At 43.4% G+C, this 25,439-nt stretch overlaps 1 long non-coding RNA gene and 1 other non-coding gene across 2 annotated transcripts in view; one reads left to right on the top strand and one right to left on the bottom strand.

Moving 5' to 3' along the window:
- Positions 1–25,439, bottom strand: part of LOC123331527 — a 137,823-nt gene that overhangs the window by 34,011 nt on the left and 78,373 nt on the right. The window lies entirely within an intron of this gene.
- On the top strand, positions 3,803–3,875 carry TRNAE-UUC. Its single transcript has one exon. It is a non-coding gene; the product is annotated as a tRNA-Glu (tRNA).

The raw sequence follows: 25,439 nt of genomic DNA, 5'->3' as shown, positions 1-25,439 counted from the left end.
TATCAATAATCTCAGAAACGGAGATGATACCACCCTTATGGCAGAAGGCAAAGAAGAACTAAAGAGCTTCTTGATGAAAGTGAAAGAGTAGAGTGAAAAAGTTGGCTTAAAGCTCAACATTCAGAAAATGAAGATCATGGCATCCAGTCCCCTCACTTCATGGGAAACAGATGGGGAAACAATGGAAACAGACTTTATTTTTTGGGACTCTAAAATCACTGCAGATGGTGACTGCAGCCATGAAATTAAAGGATGCTTGCTCCTTGGAAGAAAAGCTATGACTAACCTAGATAGATTTTTAAAAAGCAGAGACATTACTTTGCCAACAAAGGTCCATCTAGTCAAAGCTATGGTTTTTCCAGTGGTCATGTATGGATGTGAGAATTGGACTGTGAAGAAAGCTGAGCGCTGAAGAATTTATGCTTTTGAACTGTGGTGTTGGAGAAGACTCTTGAGAGTCCCTTGGACTGCAAGGAGATCCAAGCAGTCAATCCTAAAGGAAATCAGTCCTGAATAATCATTTCTCATGATATACTCTGCATGTAAGTTTAATAAGCAGGGTGACAATATACAGCCTTGACGTATTCCTTTTCCTATTTGGAACCAGTCGTTGTTCCATGTCCAGTTCTAACTGTTGCTTCTTGACCTGCATACAGGTTTCTCAGGAGGCAGGTCAGGTGGTCTAGTATTCCCTTTAAGAATTTTCCACAGTTTATTGTGATCCACACAGTCAAAGGCTTTGGCGTAATCAATAAAGCAAAAGTAGATTTTTTCTAGAACTCTCTTGCTTTTTCAATGATCCAGTGGATGTTGGCAATTTGATCTCTGGTTCTTCTGCCTTTCCTAAGTCCAGCTTGAACATCTGGAAGTTCATGGTTCATGTACTGTTGAAACCTGGCTTGGAGAATTTTGAGCATTACTTTGCCAGCATGTAAGATGAGTGCAGTTGTGCAGTAGTTTGAACATTCTTTGGCATTGCCTTTCTTTGGGATTGGAATGAAAACTGTTAACTATTAGTTATTAACTATTAACTAATGGCCACCTCATGCAAAGAGTTGACTCATTGGAAAAGGCCTTGATGCTGGGAGGGATTGGGGGCAGGAGGAGAAGGGGACAGCAGAGGATGAGATGGCTGGATGGCATCACCAACTCGATGGACATGAGTTTGAGTGAACTCCAGGAGTTGTTGATGGACAGGGAGGCCTGGTGTGCTGCAATTCATGGGGTCGCAAAGAGTCAGACATGACTGAGCAACTGACCTGAACTGAACTGAATAGTTTTAATTAACAATTAATTAAAATAGTTAACTATATTAACTTTCAATTTACATCATTCTTGATTATAAAATAACCTAAAGGAAAATGTCCACATTTTTACATGTTACTATATATTTTTATTAAACATGATAGCCCATAAGAGAAAAAAAAGTTTGCATTTTGGCAAAAAAAAGCCTTCATTTTCTCTAATTGTTCACCTTGAAGACATCAGGTCCAGCTGCATCATTCACCAATAGCACTGTCCTAAGCAGCCTTCCTCTTGGTTTTCTCATTGTTTAGTGGGATGATAAAAAGCGACATCATTTGAAGCGGTTTTAGTACTAGCTTTTTAATAAAACTTTCAAGGAGACACCTTGAAAGCTTATTCGATTACACAGCTATCTACTCAGGGAAGATGTTGGTTAGCACTTCCAAGCTCATGACTAAATTGCTATGTTCCTTCTAGGAGATTAGAAAGACATTAAGATAAGGTAAAATCTGGAAAAGGTGAGCTAATTCCTTGTTCAATGTCAAGCAGGGACTTACGGAGTTGTTTTGCTTAGCTCTTTTGTTTTGTTTTCAAGCCTGAACACTTTTGGCAACAAGTGCAAAGCCAAACAAGGGAACATCTTCATCACTTGTGAGAAGGGACCACAGGGAAAGTGGTACTTAAGAGCTGGAGGAAGAGGGTTTGACGTGGAGACTATGAGTTGTCTGTGACTCTTGGTTCATTTATACTTGATAAAAATTACAACTTTAGTAGTCTAAAAAGGCATCAGTAATGCCATGTGTAAAACAACCAGCTAGTGGGAACCTACTTTATAGAGTAGGGAGCTCAGCTTGGTGCCCTATGGTGACCTCGAGCAGTGGGATGGGGGGCAGGTCCACGAAGAAGGGCATATATTTAATATGTATACATATACCTGATTCACTCCATTGTACAGCAGAAACTAACACAACATTGTAAAGCAATTATACTCCAATAAAAATAAATTTTAAAAAACTTTTTAAAGGCATCAGCAGGACTTCTCTGCTGGTCCAGGGGTAAAAGAATCTGCCTCCCAATGTAAGGGACATCAGTTCAATCCCTGCTCCAAGAAGATTCCACATGCCTCAGAGCAGCTAAGCCCATGTGCCACAACTACTGAGCCTGTGCTCCACAACAAGAGAAGCCACCGCAATGAGAAGCCCGTGCTCTGCAACAATGAGTAGCCCCAGCTCGCTGCAATAAAAGAAAGCCCATGCAGAGCAATGAAGACACAACAGACACTAATTATTAATCAAAAAAATTTAATACCTTATTTTAAAAAGGCATCAGCAGCCTTCTTTGCTGCAAAAGTCCTGTGATGAGTATTCCCTGGGACAGCACTGTGGTTCAGACCTTTCCATGGACTCTGTGACCCAAGAAGTAGGATATCTCTAGAGGATTCACTTTTCAAAATTGCCACCAGAGCCTGGCTGCGTTGCTCCACTTCTCTGGCAGCTTCCAAGGGCTTCTCACTTCTATGCCCAACCTGACAAGCCTCACTCCTCAGTGAATAAAACATTCTGTTTCTGTCCACACATCCTGAACTATTAAGTCAAGGCAAAAAAAGACACAGGGCCTGGGTACTAAATATTTTTCCAGTCTCTTCTCTCTTCAAATCAGCTAATTAAACAAGACAATGGTCTTAAAGATTCATCAAACTGATCATAAAAATTTCAAAGTCTTCATATTGTGCTTTAAAGAAAATCCAGGTCTGTGACCATTGACTGGGGGTCCCTGAAGATCTGATCCTGACTGAGTCTTGTCTCACCCTCCATGGTCCAGCTACTCTGCTGCCTCTTCATTCCTGGGAGAGATGAGCTCTTTCCCAGCATGGATTCCTGACACATCCTCTGCCCTCTGTTCCAAAATCTCTTCCCCCATTCTTTGCAAGCTGCTTTCTGCCTGCCTCCATCAAATCCCTGAAGAAAATCCACGTCCTCAGGAAGTACTCTCTGACCACGCTATCAAAAATTGTTCCATGCTGCATTCTGTCATGGCATCATGTACTTTCCAGAACACTACTCACAGTTTATAATTATACACCTAGGACATTATTGGATGAATGTCCATCTTTACAGTTAGATGGCAACCATGACTGTCAACCTAGGGACTGGCAGACTTTTTCTGTAAGAGGCAAATAGTAAATATTTTCAACTTTGTGGACCATACAGTCTCTGTCACAACTACTCAACTCTACCATCATAGTGTGAAAACATTCATGGATAATTTGTTAGTTAATGAGTGTGACTATGTGTGCTCAGTTGCTCAGTCATGTCTGACTCTTTGTGACCCTTTGGACTGTAGCCTGCCAGGTTCCTCTGTCCATGGGATTTTTTCAGGCAAGAATATTGGAGTGGGTGACCATTTCCTCCTCCAGGACATCTTCCTGACCCAAGAACTGAACCTGTGTCCTTTGTGTCTCCTGCATTGCAGGAGGATTCTTTACTGCTGAGCCATCCAGGAAGCCCATATGAGTGTAGTTGTGTTCTAATAAAATTTATTTATAAGACCTGGGAATTCCCTGGTGGTCCAGTGGTAAAGACTCGGTGTTTTCACTGCCATGGGCCCAGGTTTGATCCCTGGTCAGGGAACTAAGATTCCACAAGCCACACCACAAAGCCAAAAAAAAGAAAAAACGTATTTACAAGATTTAAAAGATCTGTCCACTGGCCAGTGTTCTGATCCCTAGTCTAGCCTATTGTTATAACCTCAGTGTCATGTACATGTGCTAACATGTAGAAAGTGAACCAAACAGTCATTGGATGGATGAATAAATGAATGTTTAGGCTAATGTTTGGATGAGCTTGGGCTTCAGAGTTAGAATTCACTCTCCATACTGGATTCAGAGTTCTTGCTCTAGTCAATTTTCTTCCCTTCTCTTCTTCAACACTTCCCAGCCAGACTTTCATTTATGGTTTGACAAGTCATTCTCCCTCCTTGAGCTTCACTAAATCTAATCTCAGAGTTATTCTTTTGCTGTACAGTAATGTCTATGATTCACCTTTCATTGACTTGGATGGAACATGATCGTTTGCTCATATCACTTCTACTCCACTGTTCCCAGCAGTTAGCCACAGAACATTTTTTCCAGGAAAAATAGAGAAGATAAGGAACGACTGTGAATTCTGTATATGACAACTGGTACATCCTTTTGGGGATGGCAAGTTGCCAGCATCCATTAAAACTGTAAATGTGCTTTTCAGCCTAGCCATTCTTAGGACTTTTCCCATAATGCCCTTGCACCTGTATCATGAGTCTGGGATCTGATATAGTATGAGACACAAGGTAGACCTCCTCTGTGATTGGCTAATTATTTATACAGACTCCCAGTGATACCCCTATTGTTTCACTCTCAGTTGACTTCTGTTCTCTGCTACATCTAAGGCAGGCTTATATAGAACTCTTGTAAGAACGGTTGTGGTAGTCCTTTGTGGTAGGCAGCTTCTGCCATGGACCCCAAGGTCCCCACTTCCTAGACGCTGATCTCCTGGTATTCATGCCCTTGTATAATTCCCTCCTCTCAAGTGTACACTAAAGAATAGAATATGGCTGATGTGACAGGATGTCACTTTCAAACTCCATTACAAAATACTTTTACTCCTCTCTCTCTGGCTCGTCTGATGAACCCTGATAAAGCCAGCTGCTATGTCGTGATGTATGCACTATGGAAGGGGCCATCCTGCAAGGAACTGAAGTGGCTTCTAGCCAACAGCCAGAACTAAAGCCCCCAGTCCAGCAGCACACAAGGAACTCAATGCTGCCAACAGCTAGAGGAGTGATCTGGGAACTGGATCATCTCCCACTTGAGTCCCAAGATGACACCTTCTCCACCCAACACCTTGACTGCAGCCTTGTCAGAGAATCCAAGCCAAACGACTCTGCTAAGCCATACTCAAATTTCTGACCTATAGAAATTGGGATATAATGAATGTCTTGTTGGTTTTTTTAAAAAGTCTTTTCAAGCTGTTTGTCTTCTGCTTTTGCACCAAACCTCCAGTCATTCATTTGTTCTTTGACTCATTCAGACAAATACTTACTGGGCCCACGGGGCTTCCCTGGTGGCTCAGTGATAAAGAATCTACTTGCCAATGTAGGAAACATGGGTTTGATGCCTGGATCTGGAAGATCCCCTGGAGAAGGAAATGGCAACCCACTCCAGTATTTTTGCCTGGGAAATCCCATGGACAGAGGAGCCTTGTGGGCAACAGACCATGGTGTCACAGAGTCGGACATGACTGAGTGACTAAACAACAAAAATTACAGGACCCATAATGTACAAAACGTATTAACCATCGTATCTCACTGAATCTGTGTACATTTGCTCTGATTTCCTTTCTAACTGATCTGAGCACTCCTCTTACATTCACACATTATGCTCAGTGTTTGCTCTTTGAAGTCATTGTGTTGGGAGAATTGTTTTGCAGGTAACGAATACATCCTTTCTACTGAGCTGCCAGCCAGGCATACTTGTCTGGGGTCTTGATGCCTCCAGTTGCATTGCAAGCAAGTAGACCTGGTTTCTACTTACTGACATTCAAGGAATTCTCTGGTCTAGAGGTAGAGAGAACCCCACTCTCTCTTTGCATGGCTAATACATTTTCCCTATGCCTATGTATCTCCTTCTCCCTTCCTTGAAACTCCTCCACAAGTCCTCTAAATGCTGTGAGGGTTAGAATTTGAAAACAAGAGCCCATGGTTGTATTTCTCATACTTCACTATGGCATATGCTGCTCCCTGCCTCACTTCACAGCCGAGAACCACATGGAGCTGGATTGTGCCTTGATCCATACCCCAGCCTCCAGCTCAGCCTCGCCACCATGCTGAGAATATTACTCAGCTGATTTCATTTGGTCCTCACAGCCAGCCTATGGGGCCCCACATCACCTCCATTCTATTTGAGAAACCTGAAGCCAGTAACTGGTGGAAAAGTGAAAGTGTTCGTCCCTCAGTCATGTCCAACTCTTTGCGACCCCATGGACTGTAGCCCTCCAGACTCCTCTGTCTAGGGAATTCTCTAGGTGAGAATACTGGAGTGAGTTGCCATTCCCTTCTTTAGGGGATCTTCTCAGCCCTGGGATCAAACCTGAGTCTCCTGCATTGCAGGCAGATTGTTTACCATCTGAACCACTAGGAGTGGGTCAGTAAGTGGTGGAGCTAAGATTCCAACCCAGTCTATTGATGGTCAAGGTCTCCATACCTATCCACCAAGCTACATTCAACCAGGGCTTGGGACAAAATCAAAACAAACAAACAAGCTATGACTGAAAACCAAAGGGACAGCTCTTGGAGGAAAAGCACCAAAGGCTTCAATGTTAGGACAGAGATGACCCCCTCCTTCCACTTTCAGGCCTGTAAGTTTGGAAATACATTTTTGACTTCTGAGTCCTTATAGCTGCTTCCTAGACATTTCCACCTTAAACCTAATCTCAAACAGACAAGGAACCTGCGTCATCGGTGCTGAATGTGCCCTCATGTGCATCCCAGAACGGAGACGGTCACGGCCCACAAAGCAGATCCCTCTAATGCTATGTGACTCGGGGCTGGGGGATTTGTCCGTCAGATCGGTCCCTCGTTGTCCCTCTTTGCCTCCCTTGTCAAAGCCATTTGACAGCCATGGCAGCCCAGAGATTCTCTTTCTCTTTGAATTTGTCTCCTTCATGCTTTGCATCCTGCAGCCCTGCCCTCATTGGCTGTCGGTTCCATTCGGCCCCTCAGCTGCACTCTGAAAGGGTTTTACTTCTTACGTTTGTCTTAGCTGAGGTTCTCGTTACTGGACTCTCTCTCATTGGCACTTAAGAGTTTATCATATTTCCCGTTCTGCCGCCTTTCCTCCTACCATCCATCTTACTCCAGCACTCCACATCCTCCGTCACCTTCCCCACTCCTGACTCTCTCAAGTTTACCCTTCATGGTTGTCTTCTTCCTAACACGTGTCATGTACTTTGGGTCTTTTCAGAAAGGCACAATTTTTCTTCTTTTATTTGGGATTTTTGACCGCCCTCAACAATGTGCTTCATTCTTTTCCTTTCTTCCCCATTTCCCCAAAGTTCTCATTCCCAGTGTTCTTGTGAAATGTCTTTTCTACTCCCTGCGTCTCTGCAGTTTTCCTTGAATCACAACATACGTGATGAGGCAAGCTAACCATGCCCTTGAAACTACAGGAAATCTCAAAAAGAAGACTGTGCCTTCAGTTCAGCTCCTAAAACCCCATGTGCTTCGGGAAAAAGGGTGGAAGCAGCCTCCCAGGAAGTGTCTTCATCTACAGTGGGGTCACCTCTCCCTAAACTCAGTGGGAACTGTGCTTCCAAACAGAAAAGAAAAGTACCCAAGATCTCTTTTGCCAAAAGTCCTCAGAATGTCTCCAATCCTGCTACTTGGTGAGGTTCCATTAGAACAGTGGTCCCTAACCCTTCTGGCTCCAGGGACCAGTTTCATGGAAGACAATTTTTCCATGGAAAAATTTTTGGGATGATTCTGATTTTGGGATGATTCAAGTACATTATGTTATTTATTGTGCATTTTATTTCTATTTGGTGGCAATCTCAGGTTGGAACCCGCCTACCAATGCAGGAGACACAAGAAATGAGGGTTCAATCCCTGGGTCAGAAGATCCCCTGGAGGAGGAAATGGCAGCCTACTCCAATATTCTTGCCTGGAGAATCCCATGGACAGAGGAGCCAGGTGGGCTACAGTCCATGGGGTCACAGAGAGTCAGACACAATGGACTGACTAAGCAGTAGCAGCAGAATATTCCACATTTCCTTTAGGGTTCGAGCTCTCACTCCTGTGATGACCTTACGCTGAACTGACAGGAGGCGGAGCTCAGGCAGTAATGTGAAAGATGGGGAGCAGCTGTAAATACAGATTAAGCTTTGCTCACTCACGGGCCTGCCACTCACCTCCTGCTGTGCAAGCCAGTTTCTGGTCCAGGGGTTGAGGACCCCTGCCTGCAGCTGATGAAGCATGAAGACTGCAGATTTGGGGCTATAAGAAACTAGAAGGCCAGCAGAAGGAGCACTCTCCCTGCCACATGTAAGAGCAGAGCTCTGCACCAAGAGATGTGAATGGGCTGGGGCAGAAAGGGACGTTCTCCTCCCTGCAGACCTGAACAGTGCTCAGTCATGCCCCACTCTTACGACCCCATGGAGTATAGTCTGCCAGGCTCCTCTGTTCATGGGATTCTCCAGGCAAGAATACTGGAGTAGGTGGCCATTTCCTTCTCCAGGGGATCTTCCCAGCCCAGGGATGGAACCTGGATCTCCTGCACTTCTTGCAGACTCTTTGCCATCTAAGCCACTGGTGGTACCAATCTCTTACCCTAGGGTTGATGGCCTCTTCTTGTGAGAGCAACTTGAGAGGATAGGGTCTCAGCATTCTGGCTGGAACGCTGGCTCTACCAGAAACTGCTGCTTTGTCTTGATGACCTCCAAGATTCTCACATGTACAACAGGAATGATGATAGATTATGGGAGGAAATGAGATCACTGTTATCAAGCAGAGTGCCTGGAACATCTAAGGTATGTATACATAAAAAACCAACTTGCTTCACCAGGAATGTGGCAAAAAATAAAGATAAAAATGTTGTCCATCATCAACATAATGATAGTATTGATAATAATAACATCTATTGAGTGTGTACTGCCAGTGTTCTAAGCACTTGACATGGATCAACTCATTTTATGTTTGCAACAGTGCTACTAGGTACATAGTTTCTATAGCTCCACTTTATAGGTGAGGAAACTGAAGCACAGAACAAGCATAATAACTTGCACATGGCAACACAGCTGCTATGTGAACGCGTCAGGAGGCAAGAAAGCTATCTGATCTGACAGCCATCACTCTTAGACACTGCTATGTGCCTTTGTCCTCTTCCAGCCAGAAGTGGCCCTCACTTTGGCAAGACCTCATGCAAACATTGGCAAGCTGCCATTTTTGTCTTTTCACATTACTTGATCCCAATGTTCTGCCAGTGTCAGAAGTTTTCTCCCTGTCAAAGGCACATTACCAACAATTATAAGCCTATTATCAGGAATGCCCTTTATACGTGGAATCAAAAAAGAAATGATACAAATGAACTTCTTTACAAAACAGAAACAGACTCACAGACTTTAGAGAACAAACTTATAGTTGTTGGGGATGGATGAATGGAATGAAGGGATGGTTAGGGAGTTTGGGATGGACATGTACACACTGCTATCTTTAAAAATGGATAAACAACAAGGACCTACTGTAGAGCACATGGAACTCTGCTCATTGTTATGTGGCAGCTTGGATGAGAGGGGAGCTTGGTGGAGAATGGATACATGTTTATGTATGGGTGAGTTCCATTGCTGCCCACCTGAAATTATCACAACATTATTAATTCAGTTCAGTTCAGTCACTCAGTTAAGTCCGATTCTTTGCGACCCCATGGACTGCAGCATGCAAGGATTCCCTGTCCTTCACCAATTCCCAGAGCTTACTTAAACTCATGTCCATTGAGTCAGTGATGCCATCCAACTATCTCATCCATGTCATACCCTTCTCCTCCGGCCTTCAATCTTTCCCAGCATCAGGGTCTTTTCCAATGAGTTGGTTCTTCACATCAGATGCCCAAAGTATTGGAGTTTCAGCTTCAGCATCAGTCTTTCCAATGAATATTCAGGACTGACTTCCTTTAGGATTGACTGCTTGGATCTCCTTTCAGTCCAAGGGACTCTCAAGAGTCCTCTCCAACACCACAGTTCAAAAGCATCAATTCTTCGGCACTCAGCTTTCTTTATAGTCCAACTCTCACATCCATACATGACCACTGGAAAAACCATAGCTTTGACTAGATGGACCTTTGTTGACAAAGTAATGTCTCTGCTTTTTAATAGGCTGTCTAGGTTGGTCATAGCTTTTCTTCCAAGGAGCAAGCATCTTTTCATTTCATAGCTGCAGTCACCATCTGCAGTGATTTTGGAGCCCAAAAACACAAAGTTTGTCACTGTTTCCATTGTTTCCCCATCTATTTGCCATGATGTGATGGAAATGGATGCCGTGATCTTAGTTTTCTGAATGTTGAGTTTTAAGCCAACTTTTTCACTTTCATCAAGAGGCTCTTTAGTTCTTCTTCATGTTCTGCCATAGGGTGGTATCATCTGCATATCTAAGGTTATTGATATTTCTCCCAGCAATCTTGATTCCAGCTTGTGCTTCATCCAGCCAGGCATTTCACATGATGTACTCTGCATAGAAGTTAAATAAGGAGGGTGACAAAGTACAGCCTTGATGTACTCTTCTCCTGATTTGGAATCAGTCTGTTGTTCCATATCCAGTTCTAACTGTTGCTTCTTGACCTGCATGCAGATTTCTCAAGAGTCATGTCAGGTGGTCTGGTATTCCCATCTCTTTAAGAATTTTCCACAGTTTCTTGTGATCCACACAATCAAAGGCTTTGGCATAGTCAATAAAGCAGAAGTAGATGTTTTTCTGGAACTCTCTTGTTTTTTTGATGATCCAACGGATGTTGGCAATTTGATCTCTGGTTCCTCTGCCTTTCTTAAATCCAGCTTGAACATCTGGAAGTTCACAGTTCACGTACTGTTGAAGCCTGGCTTGGAGAATTTTGAGCATTACTGTGTTATTTTTGTTATTGTTCATTGATGTAGTTAAGTGATATTGTTTTTTAAAAAAAATCCCATGAGTTAATAATAAAGTCTATTATCAAATTATTATTAACTCATGGGATTTTTAAAAAACAATATTGCTTAACCACATCAATGAATAATAACAATACTAATAGTAGTATTAGTATACTACTATACAGAGTGAAGTAAGCCAGAAAGAAAAATACCAATACAGTATACTAATGCATATATATGGAATTTAGAAAGATGGTAACAATAACCCTGTGTACAAGACAGCAAAAGAGACACTGATGTATAGAACAGTCTTATGGACTCTGTTGGAGAGGGAGAGGGTGGGAAGATTTGGGAGAATGGCATGGAAACATGTGTAATATCATGTATGAAACGAGTTGCCAGTCCAGGTTCAATGCACGACACTGGATGCTTGGGGCTGGTGCACTTGGGACGACCCAGAGGGATGGTGTGGGGAGGGAGGAGGGAGGAGGGTTCAGGATGGGGAACACATGTATACCTGTGGCGGATTCGTTTTGATGTTTGGCAAAACTAATACAGTGTTTCAGGTTTAAAAATAAAATAAAATAAAAAATAAATAAATAAAAAAATAAAAAATAGTCAATGGAAGTTTAAGAGCAAAAATAAATAAATAAACAGAATGGAAAAAACTTAAAAAAACAAACAAACAAACAAAAATAATAATAATAACAATACTAATAATCAGATCACTCCTTCCCACTGAAGCTGGACAAAGTCTCAGAGTCACTCGCAAGCAAATCCTTCAGGCATCCTTTGCCAATAAACCTAGTTGTAGTCTGTTTCATAAATAGCCTCTCAGTTTGCCTTCAGATAGAGCTGCCTTGGACTTCATTTCTCTTTGGAGAACCTTCCTCCTTCCTCAAGACCCCTTCCCATTTCCTGCATACCGCCAGTCATTCTTCAGCCTCCTGCCTAGTCAAGGGTCCCTGTGCATGCTCCCTCCTGGACATCAGCCCTAGCTATCAACTTTGCATTGGAGCTTGCCGTCTATCTCTGTGAGGATTAAATCATGTGCTGCAGCAGCTACTGACCTTCAACACCCTCTGAAAGGAGTTCAAGGTGGAGAGCAGAAATGAGGCACTCTGTGCTCTGAGGAAAACTGGCAAGGCAGGTCTTCAGACAGATATTTTCAGGAGCTTATTTTATGAGCCCAGCTCTTGTTTCTCCCCATATCTAGAAAAGCACTGAAATCCTTCATGATGATGACTGTTCCTCATGAATAGCAAAGCTTGGTGAGACTAGTAGAAACCCTTTGGAAAAATATATGCTTGATTGCATGTATCCCCTCTTCACCAAAATCACATACATGCTGACCATCCCCCTACCTCTTTGGAGCAGTTTCTCAGAGCTATCTGAGATGCTGTTTCCCAGGCTTTAGTCCTCATTTTGCCCCCAAATCAATCTTAACTAGAAACTCTCACATTGTGCTTTTTTTTTTAAAGGTTTTCCTTTAAAATGTATTTATTTTAACTGGAGGATAATTATTTTACAATATTTTGGTGGGTTTTGCCATACATCAACATGAGTCAGCCATGGGTGCACATCTGTCCCCCCATCCTGAACCCCCCTCCTACCTCTCTCCCCAACCCATCCCCCTGGGTTGTTCCAGAGACCAGCTTTGAATGCCCTGCTTCATGCATCAAACTTTCCCTGGTCATCTGGTCATCTAGTTTACATATGGTAATATACATATTTCAATGCTATTCTCTCATATCATCCCACCTTCACCTTCTCCCACAGAGTCCAAAAGTCTGTTCTTTTCATCTATGTCTCTTTTTCTGCCTTGCATATAGATAGGATCATTGCCATCATCTTTCTAAATTCCATATATATGTGTTAATATACTGTATTGTAAGTCATCATTGTGTGACTTTGAGCAAGTTAAATAAGCTTTCCGTGCCCCTATTTGTATACTGGAGATAGTCAAAGTACCTACCCCCGTAGAGTTAATAATGATGATTAAATAAGACATATATGTAGAGTATTCAATGTAACATCTGACACATAGTGAGTTTTCCATACATGCCTCTTAAATGCTATCTTTATGCTGGATTGCTCCTTGCCCTCCCTTTTGCCTTAATCAAAACTTACCTACCCTGAGTACTATTCTCTATACTGCCAACTATTGAGTTTATCAAATACTTAAATTAAGTTTAAAACAAATTGTCATTCTGGGGGCTTCCCTGGCAGTCCAGCTGTCAAAGAAGGGGGCCTGGGTTCAATCCCTGGTCAGGGAACTAAATCCTACATGTACCAATGAAGATCAAAGATCTTATATGTCACAAATAAGACCCAGCATAGCCAAAAAAAAAAAAAAAACAACAACAAACCCCACTAATGATACTGCCTCGGTCATATCTTTTCTTTTAAATACAACTTTGATAGCTTCAATTTTTGAGAGTCATGAGGATAGGCATTGTGGTTGCTCACACAGAGTGGAAATCTTTGTGAAAGTAAAAGATTTGAGATTGCCCCAAACACACTCCTTCAATAATCATTTACTCTACCTCAACTAGAATGTATTTTATTATATATATTTCCTATTGCTGTGTAACAAATTATCACAAACCTACCAACTAAAAGAGATACATTTACCATCTCACCATTTCTGTGGCTCAGACATTTAGGCACAGCTTGGTCTCTTCCTGTGGGTCTCACAAGGCGTCAATAAGGGTGTCAGGGGACAGCAGGGAGGGAGGGGCCTGTGTTCTCACCTTTTTTGTGGGGAGGGGGGCTGCACTGGGTCTTAGCTGCAGCACACAGGATCGTTCATTGTGGCATGCAGGCTTTTCTCTAGTTGTGTCCCACGGGCTCCAGAGCATATGAGCTCAGTAGTCATGACACATGGGCTTAGTTGCTCTATGGCATGTAGGATCTTAGTTTCCTGGCAAAAGATTGAACCTGCACCCCTGCATTGAAAGGTGGATTCTTAACCTCTGGACAATAAGGAAAGTCCTCGTGTTCTCATCTTGAATGTGGATTCAGGAAGGAACTTCTTCCAAACTCATTTTGATTGTTGGCAAATTCACCTTCATGTTGCTGATTGACTACAGGTCCTGGTTTCTTGTTGGCTATAGGGGCTGTCCTCAAATCCCAGACACCAGTACCATTCCCTGACACATGCCACTCTCAACAGACAGTTCCAACAAGGCTGTTTATTTCTGCAAGGCCAATGGGACAGCCTCTCTTGCACACATGTGGAGTTTTGTACAAGGTTACAAGACAAAAATCTCTGAATAAATAAATAACAATCGTTGCCATATGCCTCTGGATCTAAACTGGCCAGTTCCCTGACCCCATATTAGGTGAAATACCCACCCTATTATTTACCCTATAGCATCGTAACAAATCACCTAATGTCACCCTTCTAGTAGGAATTTTCTCTGTCTTGAGGCTATAAAAATTGGTCACTAGCCTGCAAAAGGGTTTGGCTCTCCCTTGAGCCAGTCCACTGTTCTAACAGAGTCTCGCACTCTAATAAACTTTATTCTTCTCTCATTCTGCCTCGTGTCTGGAAATTCTTTTCCAATCTGCACACAGACGAGGACATCTCTCTCTGGTCTAAGACCCAGACAACATCTCCTCTGCCAATTCGATTGGTTAGAAATAAGTCTCAAGTCTCACTAATGCCAGCAGATGGAGATTGTGGGGGTAGCTTAGAATTTGCCCTGGCACAGTGATGGATGGAAATGAAGAGCTGGGGAGGAACACAGACCTTCTGTATTTTCCCTCTCACCCCATTCAACTCTCCTCCATTTTTCCCCCTGTCTCTATTCCATTTCAGTGTTTCCATGTAACTGACCAAAATAAAAGTCTTTACTCTCTCTCTGGTACAAGACTTACTTTACATGTACACTCCTTGTTCTCCTTGGGATCCATGGGTTACTTATCAATGTAAGCAAAGGTATATTACTTTCCTACAGTTGTTGTCACAACAATTACCACAAAGGCAGTGGTTTAAAGTAACATGCATTTATGTTCTTACAGTTCTCAAAGTTGGAATTCCAAAAAGCAAGGGTTTGTTTTTTTGTTTGTTTGTTTGTTTTAGTATTTATTTGACTGTGCTGAGTCTTAGTTGCATCTCATGAAACCTTTAGTTATGGCATTGGGGATCCTTAGTTGCAGCATGCAAACTCTTAGTTGTGGAATGTGGGATCTAGTTCCCCAATCAGGGATTGAACCTGGGCCCCGTCCATCAGGAGCATGGACTATTAGCCACTGGACCACCAGGGAAGTCCCTCCAAAAGCAATTTGACCAGAGTGGAATTAAAATATCAACAGGGCTGTGCTCCCTGCACAGATTGGAAGTTTTTTTCAGCTGCCTTTTCTAGCTTCTAGACCTGCACTCTTTGCATTCTTCAACACTCATCCCCTTCCTCCATCTTCAAAGCCAGCAGCTTAGCATCTTTAAAACTCTCTCAGCTGAGGTTGCCCAAATAGTCTTCTCTGCAGTCAAATCTGCCTCCTGCCACAGAGGGATTTCTAAACCTTTCTCTGAATCTCTAGAGAAAGAAGAGTGGCTGTGATGCAGAATGGTATCACTTCACTCTAAAACACCTGTAGTGTAGAGAAGGGAAAGCCTGGTCCGTCATCACACCCAATTGAAAAGGTCTTCTGGACCAGTTCCCATAGAATCAGTTCAGTCACTCAGTCATGTCCTACTCTTTGTGACCCCATGAACCGCAGCAGGCCAGGCCTCCCTGTCCATCACCAACTCCCAAAGTCCACCCAAACCCATGTCCATTGAGTCGGTGATGCCATGCAACTATCTCATCCTCTGTCGTCCCCTTCTCTTCCTGCCCTCAATCTTTCCCAGCATCAGGATCTTTTCAAATGAGTCAGCTCTTTGCATCAGGTGGCCAAAGTATTGAAGTTTCAGCTTCAACATTGGTCCTTCCAATGAACACCCATGGGATAGAGCTGTGCTTTAAGAGCAACACAGGATGCCAGGGACAGAATCAGAACATTATAGAGCTAAAAGAGCCCTTGTGTGTGCATGCACACTAAGTCACTTCAGTCATGTCCAACTCTTTGTGAACATATGAACTGTAGCCCACCAGGCTCCTCTGTCCATGGGATTCTCCAGGCAAGAATACTGGAGTGGGTTGCCATGCCCTCCTCCAGGGAATCTTCCTGACCCAGGAATTGAACCCACATCTCCTGCATTGCAGGTGGATTTTTTATCGCTGAGCCATAGGGAAAGCCCCAAAAGAGACCACAGAGATCATCAAACTCTGCCTTTCCTCATAAAAAATGAGGAAACTGAGGCTCAGAGGAATGGGGGGGAAACCAGGTTACTTAAGATCAAATGTGTTGTTCAGGGAAGATTTGAGGAAAGAAACCAATCCCAGACTGTCTCCATAATATCACACTGTGCCTTTACTGGGAATATATGGGAGGAATTTAAAGTATCTTCCCCGACTAGGCTGGAAACCCCATGAGGACATAAATGAGGTTTATGGAACAAGTGTTACCAAATCCAAGCTCAGTCTGCTCACTGCCTAGCAGGCCTATAGTCGGGAGAGACTAGGTATTGAAACAAGGAATAACTTTCAGGTATCTGAAAAGATGGCAAACTAATGTCCTAGAGTACCATCTTATCAAGGTCTGGATGCCAATTTCTTTTATAGAATAGAGATGGGGAGGAGGTGAGGAAGGAAAGTAAGAAGGCCATAAGGCTTGCAGAATAGCTCTTGGCTTGGCCAGCTTCAGGGAGGGCATGTCTTAATTTTCTTCCTTTTCTGCAGCCATTCACAGGATCAAAATGTCTCCCTGTGAGCTGAACAAAGGCACTTTAGTTTAACATTCAGGCAGAGGGGCAGGGTTCCCTGAGGCAGGCCATTATGTATGCTGATAGCTATAGATGGGCTTCCCAGATGGCACTAGTGGTAAAGAACCCGCCTGCCAATACAGGAGACAGAAGAGACACAAGTTTAATCCCCAGGTCAGGAAGATCCCCTGGAGGAGGGCATGGCAACCCACTCTGGTATTCTTGCCTGGAGAATCCCATGGACAGAGGAGCTTCGAGGGATACAGCCCATGGGGTTGCAAAGAGTCAGACACGACTGAAGCCGCTTAGCATGCATGTGGGCATACCTATGTCAGCCTCCTTTTGGTGATTATAGTAACAAAGGCCATGGAAAACAAAGGTTAAAGGAAAAGAAACAGATCCAACATGGAATCAGAGTCTGTTCTTCCCCGTTACATGGGCTTATGTTATGCTAAGTTACAGTAAACTTTTCCTGTAAAGGTTCAGAGTAAATATTTCAGACTTTGTGTGCCATGTAATCTCTTATCACAACTGCTCAATTCTGCTGCGACCATCCCCATCTTATGGATGAGGAAACTGAACCTCAGGGAGGTGGTTACCTGCCAGAGGACACGTCATAGGTAAGGTGGGAATCCAGGCCCTGCAGTTCTGGTTCTCTGTTTTTAATCTCTAGGCAAGTGGTCCTCCATCTGGCTGCAATTAGAATGTCTTAGCAGTATCCTATCTCAGATTATTTAAGTCAGAGTCTTTAGGGCTGTACCCTGAGCATCTGTAGGTGTCTTTTAATTACCCCTGCAATCAGAAAATGTAGCCACAATCAAAGACCGCTGCTCTGAGTGGCAATCCTTAATTGTGAGTTTAATACAAAAATGATGAATAGGGTGAGGATGATGGGTAGGAAGAAAGGAAGAGGAACAAGAGGTCAGGACACCCGGTGGCATACTAGAACATCCACTTTTTAAAAAGTCGATAAACAGAAGCTTCAACATTTACAGAACTCATAAAATGGGGAAGATGTGTAATTTGCACTACACAAGGAATTTCCTTTGTGTGTAAAGATTCACTGCAGGGCTCTTTTCTTAAAATGAACAGTATCTCTAGACTCTGTATATGGCTTGGGAGAGGGTCTGGGAAGTAGGGGGCAGAGACTTTAACATTAAAATGTTTGCTGCCACTGCAAGTTGATGACGAGTGAAAACGAAAATCAAGAACATCTCAAATTACAGGGTGGAAATGAGAAAAGGTGTCTTAATCATCCAAATTTGGGACATGTCTCTCCTCTGCATTGCTACCTACACCTGTATGCTCATGACTATTAAAGAAATTAGCAGTGGGGTACAAGGAGAGTCGAATTAACACCCGTCCAAAGGGTCTCCAACATCTGCCTTTAGGCCTTAAATCCTCACCCTCTTCACAAGAAGGCATTTTCCCTCAAATATTCTAAGAATGGAATTAATTGCTCCTGATTCCACCCTGATTCTTGGTGGGGATGGAGTGCGGGTGGGAAATATGAAAATGTGTCATTTCAAATCCCTGAACCTAAATAGATTGGATATGTCTCCTGTTAAGGATGAATTAATGCCTCAGGCCATTAAAATTCTTGTCATTGTGTCAAGTCTTTTATGACTTCTGATTTCACATTTAAGCAGGCAGGGGGAAGAAAGAGGCTAATAGAAGGCCAGGAAGAGCCAGAGACAAAACAAAAGTCTTAGGATTGCAAAATTTAGCACATAAAAGTACAGGATGCCCAGTGAAATTGGAATTTCAAATAAACAATGAATAATATTTTAGAATAAGTATGTTGCAAATATTGCATGAGACATACTTATACTAAGAATTATTCCTTGTCTATCTAAAATTCAAATTTCACTGGAGATCTTGAATTTTAGTTGGCATCTTATATCTTAATACGTCTCCAGCGCAAACCTAATTAATTCCTTGGCCCCAGAGTAAAGGCACACGAATGAGTTCATGTTCATTTGATTACAGTGACCGCACCACTGTGGAGAAAGTCACCAGTGACTCCATTAGCACCATGTCATACATAACAAGAAAAACATGTTGCAGTTCCCCAAATCCCTTGTGTTAAGGACAATAACAGCTGGCATTCGAGAGACTTTGCTTTGTGGTGGTGTATTAGGGGCAGAAAGATGGTGTATCTCCATAGCCAAAAGTGAATCTCCTACTCCAAAAGCCAAGCATGGCTGCAGTGAAAGATTCTCTGTACAGGACTATTATAAGCAGTCTTGGAATCTTCTAGCACTTGCGCCCCACAATTGGCTCTCTCCTGTACATCTTATTTATTATTTCTTTATTTTTGGCTCTGCTGAGGCTTCATTACTGTGTGAGGGCTTTCTCTAGTTGTGGCCAGCAGGGGCTACTCTTTGTTGCAGGGTGTGGGCTTCTCACTGCAGTGGCTTCTCTTGTTGCAGAGCACAGTCTCTAGGACATGCAGGCTTCAGTAGTTGCAGCACTCGGGTTCAGTAGTTGAGGCTTGCAGACTCTAGATCACAGACAGCCCATTGGGCCAAACCTCTGTCAACACAGTCTCGTCAGGGCAATTGGGTGCTGGGTATGATGGGTGACTCTCAGGTAAGCACTTTCTTCTCTTATCCTTAGAAGACAGCTTGGCTTGGTGTTGCACCCAGGTACCTGTCCATGGTTCTGAAAGGGGGACCTTCCTTATGCAACTTCCATAGCTCACACAGATCTCAAGTGTGTCCCAACTTTTCAGCTGCAATATGGGGATAACAGTATGGTGGATTAAAGGATGTGGAAGGCTTGCAAGAGCTCCTGGCATGCAGTATATGCTCAATAAATGTGGGTCCTTAAGCATATGATCAGGATGAGGGAGCTGAAACAGATTAGTCTACAGTTTTCCCCACAGATCCACTGCTTGAATGCTCCATGTCCCGTGGTACTATTTTCCCAAATGGTCCTTCTTAGCAGAGGAACTAGACTCTCCCTTTATTCTCTGTATGAAGAGATGGACTTCACATGATTCTGCCATATTCCAAGATCTTTGCTGAGTCCTCTGTGACTCACTTTGTAGATAAACAGAGGCTGGTGGATAGTGCCTATAAGTGTTATCTTTACATAGAAGAAAATGTGAGGGGAAAATGTCACAGTGCAGTGTTTTTCTCTGCAGCACTTGAGTTTCTCATGGTCTTGTCTTGCTAAGCACAAAGAGCCAACTCCTAAAAGGGATTGTTCCTTTTATCAAGAATGAGAAATATTTCTTTTAAGGGATAGTCAGCCTTTGGAGCAGTCCAGCATCCAAACTGTCTCTCCCATTTCATTGATTCATTCATTCAACTTACATTTACTAAGTGCTACCTATGTGTCAGGCACTGTTCTAGGATTTAGCAATGAATGAGGGAGACCAAAATCCTGCTCCCATGGAACTTGGATCCTAGTGGGAGGTTGCAGAACATAAACATGAGAGATGAAAAAATTATATGCTGGGTGGGAAAGTGATAGGACAAATGAAAGGGAGAAACAGAAAGAGGGCGGAGGATGGGTGGGTGATGGAAAAGATTGCTCTTTCAAAGACTCTCCTTACAGTGGCAAAAAGGATGGGGTGCCTGTCCCTGGTACCTGGAAGTGAGGTTGTTGGCCATGATGAAAGCTCAGGTGGTAGGTACCCATCTCCAGGACCTGACACTGAATAGAGGATGTAAAGATAGCCATCTTCAGAGATATTCACATAGCCGACACTGTCTTTGGAGTACAGTTGCAAAATAAGTATCCAGGGCAACCAAGCTAAGCAGCGAAGAACTGATGCTCTTGAACTGTGGTGTTGGAGAAGACTCTTGAGAGTCCCTTGGACTGCAAGAAGATCCAGCCAGTCCATCCTAAAGGAAATCAGTCCTGAATATTCATTGGAACAACTGATGCTGAAGCTGAAACTCCAATACTTTGGCTACCTGATGCAAAGAACTGACTCATTGGAAAAGACCCTGATGCTGGGAATGATTGAAGGTGGGAGGAGAAGGGGATGACAGAGGATGAGATGGTTGAATGGCATCACCAACTCACTGGACATGAGTTTGAGTAAGCTCTGGGAGTTGGTAATGGACAGGGAGGGGCTGGCACGCTCCAGCCCATGGGGTCACAAAGAGTTGGACATGACTGAGAAACTGAACTGAACTGAACTGAAGGGCAACCACACCAACAGAAATACCCCAGGATGGCTGGTGTTAAGGCCAAGTCAGGCCAGGTCTTGCCTCTTTCGATTTCTATTTGTTTTCCAAACCATAGATCCCTTTTCCATTTCGTATCACCTACATCCATTCCAGGGCTTCCCAGTTGTCACAGTGGTAAAGAACCCATGTGCCAAAGCAGAAGGTGCAAGAGATGCGGGTTTGAACCCTGGGTCAGGAAGAAGCCCAGAAGAAGGAAATGGCAATCCACTGCAGTATTCTTGCCTGGAGAATCCCATGGACAGAGGAGCCTGGTGGGCTACAGTCCAGGGAGTCACAAAGACTCAAACATGACTGAGCTCACATGCGCCCATGCACACACACACACACACACACACACACACACACACCCCATCCATTCTGTCATTTTATTGGCAACCAGAAACTCAGATCAGTATACTTCTACTGGAGGGGAAAAAAAATCATCTAAATGATATGCTCTGGATTTTTAGGTCTATCTCTAGAGTAAAACTTTCAGATCTATGATGAAATAGTCCAGAGAAACATGATCAACCCATGTAACTTGTTTTTCCCAAGAGAATTCTCCAGGGAGGTGACATAGATAGTGAAACGCGTGTCATCACTTGTCATTTGTTTGGGGCAAGGGGTAGAGTGGAGTAAGGACAAGCATATTGCCAAACTGCAATGGTTCAGGCACAAAGAGAAACCAGACAGAAAACCAGGAGACCTGCTAGGATGTTTTAAGCTCCCACCCACAGCAATGGATTATCTTAGATAGACTGATGACAATGTAATGGTTTTGTGTAGTTTTTCCCCACTGAAGAACCAAGATTATGCATTTCCCCTCTGCCAAATACACAAAGAAAGCAGGACACCAACATGGGCTATACGCATTGGAGAACAGAGTCAATTTTCTTCCCATCATGGGACCTCTCAGCAGGTAAATATTGATTACATTTTCCTTGTGCCTGAAGCCATTATTTTTGATACCACAGCCTGCTTCCAGATAGGAATTGTCCCCCCTCGTCTCCATGGGAATATCAGACAGAGTGAGGAGGAAATTTTTCCCTAAAGAAGGCTGGCAGAGAGGCATCTTCCAATTATGAGTATTTAATTTACATCCTTAGTTCTGGCGTCTTTGGGAAATGACAGCCCAAGTTTATTCTTCATCTGATGACATACAGTTCAGGAAAACAGAGAACAAGGCTTGACCCAGAAGGTAGGAGAGGGCCAGAAACTAGTTGACTGTGAGGAGGTGTGCCAGAGTCGTGCTGCTCTTGGTTCTCCTATGAATTGTTGTTGGAGCCTTGGGGATCCATTGGGTAGCAGAGGAGTCAGGGGTGAAAAGATGGCAGGTGTGTTACCCTGGACTAGGCAGAGGCTGGTGATTAATACTTCAGCCCCAGGCATGGTGTCATTGCTATTGCTGGCATGCCAGCAGGTACCCACTGTCAAATCCTGCCTTAAGCAAAAATGCATCACAAATGCAACACCCACAAGATTTCCTCACACTGTCCACAGAGGTCCTTCCCTGACACCAGCTCTGTACTCATGAGTGGAAAAGAGGAACAAATATTGAGTGACTTGGCCCCATGCTCATTACTAAAACCTCCAGCCAGAGAGCCCGAGTGCTGGTGGCAGAACTGCACAGAAGCAAAATTGTCCTGGAAGGAGCGTCCCTGCCTTTGGCTGGGTTTCCCCCAAGAAGAAGGTCCTCAGAGAAGACTTACACGTAAATTGTTTGTTGGGGAAGTGATCTCAGAAAAGCCCAACAGGGTAGTAAAGAAGAGAGGAAGCATCCAGTACAGACTGTGTTGTGCAAAAGATTCTTGCTTCAGGCGATGGGAGTGCAGACCCACTGGGAGGCCCAGGAGAGAACTGGGGAGCAGGCACCTTGGGATGATTCCATAGCATGGGACTGTCAGGCTGCTGCATTTACCCACAAGCTCCCCAGCTGCCATTGGGTGGCTTCTAGGGACTTTAACTCCTTAGCAATTCCAAGCTAAAGTAAAGGGATGTGGTGAATTCGTGTACTGGGAGAATGCCTTGCAAAAATTATCTATATACATGTGAACCCTCAAGTAGTAGTCTACTATGGCCAAAAGAATGCTAATTTATACTGTGGAATGAGAAAGGGCCTCTGTGAGCTACTTAAAGGTTCTCGTCTAGTCTTTTCATCTGTCATATATGTCAGCAATGCCTTCCCCTCACACTTCATAGGGTTATCATGAATGTGACTATGTCACTGCACCTCCAGGCCTTGCTAAAACCACCCAGGTGGCACAGTGGTAAAGAATCCACCTACCAATGCAAAGACCCAAGTGATGCAGATTCAATCTTTGGGTCAGGAAGATCCCCGAGAGGAAACAGCAACCCACTCCAGTATTCTTGCCTGGAAAATCCCACATACAGGGGATCCTGGCAGGCTGCAGTCCATGAGGATACAGAATCAGATGTGACTGAGCAACTGAGCACAATGCAACAACACAGTTGCCAATATCTCTTATGATGAAAACCAAAATCCCTTATGTGGTCCACAAGGCCCTGTATGGTCCAGGTCTCCTTCCATCTACATTCCCTCCCCTATTGCCCACTTCTTGAACCTCCTTTCATGTTCTCCCTATAATGCTTAATTTTGGAGGTCAAACTGACTGGGCCACAGGATGCCCAGACATTTAGTCAAACATTATTCTGGATGTGTCTGTACAGATATTTGGGGACAAAATTAATTTTTCAATTAGTAGACTAAATAAAGCAGATTGCCCTCCCTGAGGTGAGTGGGCCTCATCTAATCAGTTGAAGGCCTCAAGAAAGCAAAAGGGCTGAAGAAAGTGAAAGTGTTAGACGCTCACTCCTGTCTGACTCTTTGTGACCCCATGGACTGTAGCCCAGCAGGCTCACCTGTCCAAGGAACTCTCTAGGCAAGAATACTGCAGTGGGTAGGCAATTCCTTCTCCAGGGGATATTCCTGATCCAGGAATCAAACTTGGATCTCCTGCATTGCAAGCAGATTCTTTATTGTCCAAACCACCAGGGAAGCCCCGAAAAGTGCTGACTCTCCCACAAATAAGATCAAACACTTCCTGCCTGAATGGCTTCAGCTAGGACATAGGTCTTACAATTTTTCTTTTCATTTTTTTCCTCTGCCTTTAGACTTAAAATGAAACATTGGCTCTCCTGGGTTTCTAGCTTCCTGACTACAATCTGGGGACTTTCCAGTTGCCATAATCGCATGAGCCACTTCCTTATAATAAACCTCAGAATCCTAAATGATATACCCTCCCCCTTTATTCTTTGTGCTCAAGCTGCCACTTTGAAGGTCCTTTACTCCCTACCAAGTGTTCCTTACACTTGAGAGTTCCTCCATCACAATGTTTGCCATCACCACCCCCTCTTTGCCTTGCTAACTTATATCCATCCTAGAGTCCTCAGTGCGAATACTACAGCTCCAGAGAAGCCTTACAGGATGATGTAATTGTAGGGTAAAAACTGCCATACTTCCTGTATGCATCAGTACATTCTTCTCAAAGGACAGAATAGTGAATGCATGGAACTATAGACTGTTTCCAAATTGGGAAAGAAGTACTTAAAGGCTGTATATTGTCACTCTGCTTACTTAACTTCTATGCAGAGTACATCATGCAAAATGCCAGGCTGGATGAAGCACAAGCTGGAATTAAGATTTCCGGGAGAAATAATAATCTCAGGTTCACAGATGACACCACCCTTATGCGAGAAAGTGAAGAAGAACTAAAGAGGCTCTTGATGAAAATTTAAGAGGAGAATGAAAAAGTTGGCTTAAAACTCAACATACAGAAAACTATCATGGCATCTGGTCCCATCACTTCATGGCAAATAGATGGGGAAATAACAGAAACAGTGAGAGACTTTATTTGGGGGTGCTCCAAAATCACTGCAGATGGTGACTGCAGCCATGAAATTAAAACATGCTTGCTCCTTGGAAGAAAAGCTATGGCCAGCCTAGACAGAATATTAAAAAAGCAGAGACATTACTTTGCCAACAAAGTACTTTGCCATCTAGTCAAAGCTATGGTTTTACCAGTAGTCATGTATGGATGTGAGAGTTGGACTATAAAGAAAGCTGAGCCCTGAAGAATTGATGCGTTTTTTTTTCCCCCAGATGTTCAAGCTGGATTTATTTATTTATTTTTAATATAAATTTATTTATTTTAATTGGAGGTTAATTACTTTACAATATTGTATTGGTTTTGCCATACATCAACATGAATCCGCTATGGGTGTACTTGTGTTCCCCATCCTGAAGCCCCCTCCCTCCTCCTTCCCCATACCATTCCTCTGGGTCGTCCCAGTGCACCAGCCCCAAGCATGCCGTATCATACATAGAACCTGGACTGGCGATTCGTTTCATATATGATATTATAGATGTTTCAATGCCATTCTCTCAAATCATCCCACCCTCTCCCTTTCCCACAGAGTCCAAAAGACTGTTCTATATATCTGTGTCTCTTTTGCTGTCTCGCATACAGGGTTATCATTACCATCTTTCTAAATTCCATATATATGCGTTAGTATACTGTATTGGTGGTGTTCTTTCTG

The sequence above is a fragment of the Bubalus bubalis genome, chromosome 24, assembly GCF_019923935.1.
Source record: "Bubalus bubalis isolate 160015118507 breed Murrah chromosome 24, NDDB_SH_1, whole genome shotgun sequence".
NCBI classification, from domain to species: domain Eukaryota; kingdom Metazoa; phylum Chordata; class Mammalia; order Artiodactyla; family Bovidae; genus Bubalus; species Bubalus bubalis.
The sequence above is the reverse complement of the archived record's forward strand: the minus strand, read 5'-3'. Positions and strand labels throughout refer to the sequence as shown.